This window comes from Oncorhynchus keta, unplaced genomic scaffold, assembly GCF_023373465.1.
Source record: "Oncorhynchus keta strain PuntledgeMale-10-30-2019 unplaced genomic scaffold, Oket_V2 Un_contig_3758_pilon_pilon, whole genome shotgun sequence".
Lineage (NCBI taxonomy): Eukaryota > Metazoa > Chordata > Actinopteri > Salmoniformes > Salmonidae > Oncorhynchus > Oncorhynchus keta.
The window spans coordinates 201,465-212,540 of record NW_026287413.1 but is presented as its reverse complement, the minus strand read 5'-3'; the positions used below and the strand labels follow the sequence as shown (position 1 = coordinate 212,540).

Sequence of the window (11,076 nt, the reverse complement as noted above, 5' to 3'; positions counted from 1 at the left end):
ACCAGACATAGTAGAGGAGGACAGTCCGACTAGATGAAGACCAGACATAGTAGAGGAGGACAGTCTGACTAGATGAAGACCAGACATAGTAGAGGAGGACAGTCTGACTAGATGAAGACCAGACATAGTAGAGGAGGACAGTCTGACTAGATGAAGACCAGACATAGTAGAGGACAGTCTGACTAGATGAAGAACAGTGTACTGGGTATCAGAGAGGAACTAGGAAAATGTGAGAAGTTGCATGAGGACATGGTGACTTTCTGTCAAGGTCATATGTACTTTGTGTGTCGTCTGTCCTCAGGTCTCCCAGGAGAGAAGGGGGAGAGGGGGAGTCAAGGTGTGGGGACACAGGGCCCCAGAGGTCCCCCAGGACCACCAGGTAAGAACCCTTACATCCTCTCATCACTCCTCTCTTCTCCTCCCATCACACTCCTCCCTCTCATCCTTCCATTTTACAGAATCACAATCAGTGTATACTAATCCACATGTAGTGTGTACAGTGTATACTAATCCACATGTAGTGTGTAGAGACAGTTTAAACTAATCCACATGTAGTATGTAGAGTCAGTTTATACTAATCCACATGTAGTATGTAGAGACAGTTTATACTAATCCACATGTAGTATGTAGAGACAGTTTAAACTAATCCACATGTAGTATGTAGAGACAGTTTATACTAATCCACATGTAGTATGTATAGACAGTTTATACTAATCCACATGCAGTATGTAGAGACAGTTTATACTAATCCACATGTAGTATGTAGAGACAGTTTATACTAATCCACATGTAGTATGTAGAGACAGTTTAAACTAATCCACATGTAGTGTGTAGAGACAGTTTATACTAATCCACATGTAGTATGTAGAGACAGTTTATACTAATCCACATGTAGTATGTAGAGACAGTTTATACTAATCCACATGTAGTATGTAGAGACAGTGTATACTAATCCACATGTAGTATGTAGAGACAGTTTATACTAATCCACATGTAGTATGTAGAGACAGTTTATACTAATCCACATGTAGTATGTAGAGACAGTTTATACTAATCCACATGCAGTATGTAGAGACAGTTTATACTAATCCACATGTAGTATGTAGAGACAGTTTATACTAATCCACATGTAGTATGTAGAGACAGTTTATACTAATCCACATGTAATATGTAGAGACAGTTTAAACAAATCCACATGTAGTATGTAGAGACAGTTTATACTAATCCACATGTAGTATGTAGAGACAGTTTATACTAATCCACATGTAGTATGTAGAGACAGTTTATACTAATCCACATGTAGTATGTAGAGACAGTTTATACTAATCCACATGTAGTATGTAGAGACAGTTTATACTAATCCACATGTAGTATGTAGAGACAGTTTATACTAATCCACATGTAGTATGTAGAGACAGTTTATACTAATCCACATGTAGTATGTAGAGACAGTTTATACTAATCCACATGTAGTATGTAGAGACAGTTTATACTAATCCACATGTAGTATGTAGAGTCAGTTTATACTAATCCACATGTAGTATGTAGAGACAGTTTATACTAATCCACATGTAGTATGTAGAGACAGTTTATACTAATCCACATGTAGTATGTAGAGACAGTTTATACTAATCCACATGTAGTATGTAGAGACAGTTTATACTAATCCACATGTAGTATGTAGAGACAGTTTATACTAATCCACATGCAGTATGTAGAGACAGTTTATACTAATCCACATGTAGTATGTAGAGACAGTTTATACTAATCCACATGTAGTATGTAGAGACAGTTTATACTAATCCACATGTAGTATGTAGAGACAGTTTATACTAATCCACATGTAGTATGTAGAGACAGTTTATACTAATCCACATGTAGTATGTAGAGACAGTTTATACTAATCCACATGTAGTATGTAGAGACAGTTTATACTAATCCACATGCAGTATGTAGAGACAGTTTATACTAATCCACATGTAGTATGTAGAGACAGTTTATACTAATCCACATGTAGTATGTAGAGACAGTTTATACAAATCCACATGTAATATGTAGAGACAGTTTATACTAATCCACATGTAGTATGTAGAGACAGTTTATACTAATCCACATGTAGTATGTAGAGACAGTTTATACTAATCCACATGTAGTATGTAGAGACAGTTTAAACAAATCCACATGTAGTATGTAGAGACAGTTTATACTAATCCACATGTAGTATGTAGAGACAGTTTATACTAATCCACATGTAATATGTAGAGACAGTTTATACTAATCCACATGTAGTATGTAGAGACAGTTTATACTAATCCACATGTAGTATGTAGAGACAGTTTAAACAAATCCACATGCAGTATGTAGAGACAGTTTATACAAATCCACATGTAGTATGTAGAGACAGTTTATACTAATCCACATGTAATATGTAGAGACAGTTTATACTAATCCACATGTAGTATGTAGAGACAGTTTATACTAATCCACATGTAATATGTAGAGACAGTTTATGCTGGATCCACATGTAGTATGTAGAGACAGTTTATACAAATCCACATGTAGTATGTAGAGACAGTTTATACTAATCCACATGTAGTATGTAGAGACAGTTTATACTAATCCACATGTAGTATGTAGAGACAGTTTATACTAATCCACATGTAGTATGTAGAGACAGTTTAACTAATCCACATGTAGTATGTAGAGACAGTTTATACTAATCCACATGTAGTATGTAGAGACAGTTTATACTAATCCACATGTAGTATGTAGAGACAGTTTATACTAATCCACATGTAGTATGTAGAGACAGTTTATACTAATCACATGTAGTATGTAGAGACAGTTTATACTAATCCACATGTAGTATGTAGAGACAGTTTATACTAATCCATGTAGTATGTAGAGACAGTTTATGCTAATGCATGTAGTATGTAGAGACAGTTTATACTAATCCACATGTAGTATGTAGAGACAGTTTATACTAATCCACATGTAGTATGTAGAGACAGTTTATACTAATCCACATGTAATATGTAGAGACAGTTTATACTAATCCACATGTATATGTAGAGACAGTTTATACTAATCCACATGTAGTATGTAGAGACAGTTTATACTAATCCACATGTAGTATGTAGAGACAGTTTATACTAATCCACATGTTATGTAGAGACAGTTTACTAATCCACATGCTATGTAGAGACAGTTTATACTAATCCACATGTAGTATGTAGAGACAGTTTATACTAATCCACATGTAGTATGTAGAGACAGTTTACACTAATCCACATGTAGTATGTAGAGACAGTTTATACTAATCCACATGTAGTATGTAGAGACAGTTTATACTAACAATGTAATATGTAGAGACAGTTTATACTAATCCACATCAGTATGTAGAGACAGTTTATACTAATCCACATGTAGTATGTACCAGTTTAAACAATCCACATGCTGTAGGACAGTTTATACTAATCCACATGTAGTATGTAGAGACAGTTTAAACAAATCCACATGTAGTATGTAGAGACAGTTTATACTAATCACATGTAGTATGTAGAGACAGTTTATACAGAATCCACATGTAGTATGTAGAGACAGTTTATACTAATCCCATGTCATGTACCAAATCCTGTATACAGACAATACTAATCCTGGATGGAGACAGTTTAAACAAATCCACATGTCACTATGTAGCAGTTTATACTAGACACATGCAGTATGGAGAGACAGTTTATACTAATCCACATGCTGGAGTATTCACCCATTCACTAGTTTACAGACAATGCATGCTGGAGGGCGGATTCACCCATTCACTACCAGTTTATACTAACAATGTAGTATGCTGGAGACAGTTTATATTCACCCATATGTCACTACCAGTTTATACTAATCCAATGCAGTATGGAGGGACAGATTCACCCATTCACTACCACATTAGTATGTAGAGACAGTTTAAACAAATCCACATGTAGTATGTAGAGACAGTTTAAACAAATCAATGCATGCTAGAGACAGTTTATTAATCCACATGTAGTATGTAGAGACAGTTTAAACAAATCACATGTAGTATGTAGAGACAGTTTAAACAAATCACACATGTAGTATGTACAGACAGTTTATACTAATCCACATGTAGTATGTAGAGACAGTTTAAACAAATCCACATGTAGTATGTAGAGACAGTTTATACTAATCCACAATGCATGTAGAGACAGTTTAAACAAATCCACATGTAGTATGTAGAGACAGTTTATACTAATCCACATGTATATGTAGAGACAGTTTAAACAAATCCACATGTAGTATGTAGAGACAGTTTATACTAATCCACATGTAGTATGTAGAGACAGTTTATACAATCCCATGTAGTATGTAGAGACAGTTTATACTAATCCACATTAGTATGTAGAGACAATACTAATGCAGATGTAGTATGTAGAGACAGTTTATACTAATCCCATGTAGTATGTAGAGACACTAATCCACATGTAGTATGTAGAGACAGTTTATACTAATCCACATGTAGTATGTAGAGACAGTTTCACCACATTAGTATGTAGAGACAGTTTATACTAATCGTTATGTAGAGACAGTTTATACAATCCACATGTAATATGTAGAGACAGTTTATACTAATCCACATGTGGTATGTAGAGACAGTTTATACTAATCCACATGTGGTATGTAGAGACAGTTTATACTAATCCACATGTAGTATGTAGAGACAGTTTAAACAAATCCACATGTAGTATGTAGAGACAGTTTAAACTAATCCACATGTAATATGTAGAGACAGTTTATACTAATCCACATGTAGTATGTAGAGACAGTTTAAACAAATCCACATGTAGTATGTAGAGACAGTTTATACTAATCCACATGTAGTATGTAGAGACAGTTTATACTAATCCACATGTAATATGTAGAGACAGTTTAAACAAATCCACATGTAATATGTAGAGACAGTTTATACTAATCCCATTAGTATGTAGAGACAGTTTATACTAATCCAATGTAATATGTAGAGACAGTTTAAACAAATCCACATGTAATATGTAGAGACAGTTTATACTAATCCACATGTAGTATGTAGAGACAGTTTATACTAATCCACATGTAATATGTAGAGACAGTTTAAACAAATCCACATGTAATATGTAGAGACAGTTTATACTAATCCACATGTAGTATGTAGAGACAGTTTATACTAATCACATGTAGTATGTAGAGACCAGTTTATACTAATCCACATGTAGTATGTATACAGTTTATACTAATCACATGGAGTATGTAGAGACAGTTTATACTAATCCACATGTAGTATGTAGAGACAGTTTATGCCACATGTAGTATGTAGAGACAGTTTAAACAAATCCACATGTAGTATGTAGAGACAGTTTATACTAAATCCACATGTAGTATGGAGACAGTTTAAACAAATCCATGTAGTATGTAGAGACAGTTTATACTAATCACATGTAGTATGTAGAGACAGTTTAAACAAATCCACATGTAGTATGTAGAGACAGTTTATACTAATCCACATGTAGTATGTAGAGACAGTTCTAGTGACTAAATCCACATGTAGTATGTAGAGACAGTTTATACAATGCATGCTGTATGTAGAGACAGTTTATACTAATCCACATGTAGTATGTACCCATTTTATACTAATCCACTGTAGTATGTAGAGACAGTTTACAAATCCACATGTAGTATGTAGAGACAGTTTAAACAAATCCACATGTAGTATGTAGAGTTTACAGTTTATACTAATCCACATGTAGTGCTGTAGGTGGGATTTAAACAAATCCACATTCACTACCACATGTTATGTAGAGACAGTTTATACAATGCATGCTGTATGAGGACAGATTAAACAAAGCCCATGGAGTATGTAGAGACACTAATCCACATGTATATGTAGACAATACTAAGCTGGAGTAGAGACAGTTTAAACAAATCCACATGTAATATGTAGAGACAGTTTATACTACCACATTAGTATGTAGACAATGCTAATGCACATGGATGGAGACAGTTTAAACAAATCCACCAGTATTATAGACAGTTTATACTAATGCACATGCTGGTATGTAGAGACAGTTTATACACCACATTCACTAATCCACATGTAGTATGTAGAGACAGTTTATGCATGCTGGATGTAGAGACAGTTTAAACAAATCCCATTCATGTACCACAGTTATACAACAATGCATGCTGGAGGGCAGTTTATACTACCCATTCAGATACCAGTTTATACTAGACAATGCATATGGAGGATTCACCCATTCACTACCAGCTTATACAGACAATGCATGCTGGAGGGACAGTTTCAAATCCACATGTCACTAATCCACTTGCTGTAGTATGTAGACAATGCATGCTGGAGGGGACAGTTTAAACAAATCCACATTCACTACCACATGTAGTATGTAGACAATGCTGGATGCTGTAGAGGGACAGTTTAGTCAACACTGAATGGACTGCATGTAATATGTAGAGAACTGGTTTATTCACTGGGACATGGAGTGCTGTAGAGACACTAACTGGGACATGGACTGTAGAGACAGTTTATACAAACAATGCACTGCTGGTAGTTTACTAATCCACTGGACTGTGTATGTAGAACAGTTTACTGGATGCATGTAGTGGAGGGCTGGACTTATACAAACCACATGTAGTATGTACCAATATGTAGACAGTTTAAACTAATGGGACATGTAGTATGTAGAGAAGTTTATACTAATCCACATGTAGTATGTAGAGACAGTTTATACTAATCCACATGTATATGTAGAGACAGTTTATACTAATCCACATGTAGTATGTAGAGACAGTTTATACTAATCCACATGTAGTATGTAGAGACAGTTTATACTAATCCACATGGTAGTATGTAGAGACAGTTTATACAAATCACATGTAGTATGTAGAGACAGTTTATACTAATCCACATGTAGTATGGGACAGTTTAAACAAATCCACATGTAGTATGTAGAGACAGTTTATACTAATCCACATGTAGTATGTAGAGACAGTTTAAACTAATCCACATGTAGTATGTAGAGACAGTTTATACTAATCCACATGTAGTATGTAGAGACAGTTTATACTAATCCACATGTAGTATGTAGAGACAGTTTATACTAATCCACATGTATGTATGTAGAGACAGTTTATACTAATCCACATGTAGTATGTAGAGACAGTTTATACTAATCCACATGTAGTATGTAGAGACAGTTTAAACAAATCCACTGTAGTATGTAGAGACAGTTTAACTAATCCACATGCAGTATGTAGAGACAGTTTATACTAATCCACATGTAGTATGTAGAGACAGTTTATACTAATCCACATGTTATGTAGAGACAGTTTATACTAATCCACATGCAGTATGTAGAGACAGTTTATACAAATCCACATGCAGTATGTAGAGACAGTTTATACTAATCCACATGTAGTATGTAGAGACAGTTTAAACTAATCCACATGTAGTATGTAGAGACAGTTTATACTAATCCACATGTAGTATGTAGAGACAGTTTATACTAATCCACATGTAGTATGTAGAGACAGTTTATACTAATCCACATGTAGTATGTAGAGACAGTTTATACTAATCCACTGCAGTATGTAGAGACAGTTTATACTAATCCACATGTAGTATGTAGAGACAGTTTATACTAATCCACATGTAGATGTAGAGGCAGTTTATACTAATCCACATGCAGTATGTAGAGACAGTTTATACTAATCCACATGCAGTATGTAGAGACAGTTTATACTAATCCACATGCAGTATGTAGAGACAGTTTATACTAATCCACATGCAGTATGTAGAGACAGTTTATACTAATCCACATGCAGTATGTAGAGACAGTTTATACTAATCCACATGCAGTATGTAGAGACAGTTTATACTAATCCACATGCAGTATGTAGAGACAGTTTATACTAATCCACATGTAATATGTAGAGACAGTTTATACTAATCCACATGTAATATGTACACTGTGTACACTTACTTCTCCTCATCCTCCCTTCACCCTCCCTCATCTTCATCTTACTTCTCCTCGTCGTCCTCCCTTCATCCCCCCTCACCTTCCATCTTACTTCTCATGTCATCCTCCCTTCAACCTTCCATCTTACTGGACTCGTCAATCCCCCCTCACCTTCCATCTTACTTCTGGGACGTCGTTCCCTTCATCCCCCTCACCTTCCATCTTACTTCTCCTCGTCATCCTCCCTTCATCCCCCCTCATCTTCCATCTTACTTCTCATCGTCATCCTCCCTTCACCCCCCTCATCTTCCCTCCACAGTCCTCCCTCCAGCATTTAGAAATCCCAGATAATACATGTGTGGATATGCATCCCATTCACTACCACCTTATACAGACAATGCATGCTGGAGGGCGGATTCACCCATTCACTACCACCTTATACAGACAATGCATGCTGGAGGGCGGATTCACCCATTCACTACCAGCTTATACAGACAATGCATGCTGGAGGGCGGATTCACCCATTCACTACCAGCTTATACAGACAATGGGCTGGGGCTGGATTCACCCATTCACTACCAGCTTATACAGACAATGCATGCTGGGGGGGATTCACCCATTCACTACCAGTTAAGACAATGCATGCTGGAGGGGGATTCACCCATTCACTACCAGACTGTTATACAGACAATGCATGCTGGAGGGCTGGATTCACCCATTCACTACCACCTTATACAGACAATGCATGCTGGAGGGGGCTCACCCATTCACTACCAGCTTATACAGACAATGCATGCTGAGGGGGATTCACCCATTCACTACCAGCTTATACAGACAATGCATGCTGGAGGGGGATTCACCCATTCACTACCACTATACAGACAATGCATGCTGGAGGGCGGATTCACCCATTCACTACCACTTATACAGACAATGCATGCTGGAGGCGGATTCACCCATTCACTACCACTTATACAGACAATGCATGCTGGAGGGCGGATTCACCCATTCACTACCACTTATACAGACAATGCATGCTGGAGGGCGGATTCACCCATTCACTACCAGCTTATACAGACAATGCATGCTGGAGGGCGGATTCACCCATTCACTACCAGCTTATACAGACAATGCATGCTGGAGGGGGATTCACCCATTCACTACCAGCTTATACAGACAATGCATGCTGGAGGGCGGATTCACCCATTCACTACCAGCTTATACAGACAATGCATGCTGGAGGGGGATTCACCCATTCACTACCAGCTTATACAGACAATGCATGCTGGAGGGGGATTCACCCATTCACTACCAGCTTATACAGACAATGCATGCTGGAGGGGGATTCACCCATTCACTACCAGCTTATACAGACAATGCATGCTGGAGGGGGGATTCACCCATTCACTACCAGCTTATACAGACAATGCATGCTGGAGGGGGGATTCACCCATTCACTACCACCTTATACAGACAATGCATGCTGGAGGGGGGATTCACCCATTCACTACCAGCTTATACAGACAATGCATGCTGGAGGGGGATTCACCCATTCACTACCAGCTTATACAGACAATGCATGCTGGAGGGCGGATTCACCCATTCACTACCACCTTATACAGACAATGCATGCTGGAGGGCGGATTCACCCATTCACTACCACGTTATACAGACAATGCATGCTGGAGGGCGGATTCACCCATTCACTACCACCTTATACAGACAATGCATGCTGGAGGGGGATTCACCCATTCACTACCAGCTTATACAGACAATGCATGCTGGAGGGCGGATTCACCCATTCACTACCAGTTATACAGACAATGCATGCTGGAGGGCGGATTCACCCATTCACTACCACCTTATACAGACAATGCATGCTGGAGGGCGGATTCACCCATTCACTACCACCTTATACAGACAATCCAACACTATAATGAGAGGTGTTTCTAGGACTGGTTGGGTTTCATGGGACACTAACGGCTGACACACTGTAATAAAAACATGTCAATCAAAGGCCCCACTATGTTGTTGATTGAGAAGTCTTGTGTATTCAGACCACACTGTGACTGCAGTGAAATTCCTCTTACTAGGGATTTTCTGTAAAGAAAACAACGTTTGAAACTTTTAATAACATCAGAAAAATCCTCATGTGTTTTGGATTTAAAAGTTGATCTGTCTTGGATTGCTGTCTATAATGTCAAACAGATGTTTGGACAATATTTTTGGGAGAAACATTTGTATTGATTCTTCTTTGTACACTACTATTTTTTAAATCAGAAAACCAATACAGGACAATGCATCTAATTGTTGTTTAATCGATTCTCAACTCTGACATGTATACATTTGATTTATTTATTTTATTTTACCTTTATTTAACTAGGCAAGTCAGTTAAGAACAAATTCTTATTTTCAATGACGGCCTAGGAACAGTGGGTTAACTGCCTGTTCAGGGGCAGAACGACAGACTTGTACCTTGTCAGCTCGGGGATTTGAACTTGCAACCTTCCAGTTACTAGTCCAACGCTCTAACCACTGACAAAACAACATGTCTGAAAGTTCACGATGAAACATCAGGAGACTGTGGTTCCTGGCAGAGGCTTTACTACTTTAATGGAAATCAGGGAGGATATTTTTAGATCCAAAACAGAACTCTGTAAATGAGGATTCCACTCATATCTCACTGAGCAACACAACGCCTCAGATTGTTACCATGTCAGCAAACATTGGAATGTGTGTTCATGGATGGAACTGGGGCTGGGCTTCTGTAGTGAAACTAGACTGGGACTGGGCTTCTGTAGTGAAACTAGACTGGGACTGGGCTTCTGTAGTCAAACTAGACTGGGACTGGGCTTCTGTAGTCAAACTAGACTGGGACTGGGCTGCTGTAGTCAAACTAGACTGGGACTGGGCTTCTGTAGTCAAACTAGACTGGGACTGGGCTTCTGTAGTCAAACTAGACTGGGACTGGGCTTCTGTAGTGAAACTAGACTGGGACTGGGCTTCTGTAGTCAAACTAGACTGGGACTGGACTGCTGTAGTCAAACTAGACTGGGACTGG

At 37.9% G+C, this 11,076-nt stretch overlaps 1 protein-coding gene across 1 annotated transcript in view; it reads left to right on the top strand.

Annotated features, from left to right (window-relative positions):
* Positions 1–297: 297 nt before the first annotated feature.
* Positions 298–11,076, top strand: part of LOC127924170 (uncharacterized) — a 31,198-nt gene continuing 20,419 nt past the window's right edge. Inside the window, exon 1 of the mRNA XM_052508630.1 lies at positions 298–379. The gene's annotated coding sequence lies outside the window, so the exon portion shown is untranslated. The remainder of the gene's footprint in view (positions 380–11,076) is intronic.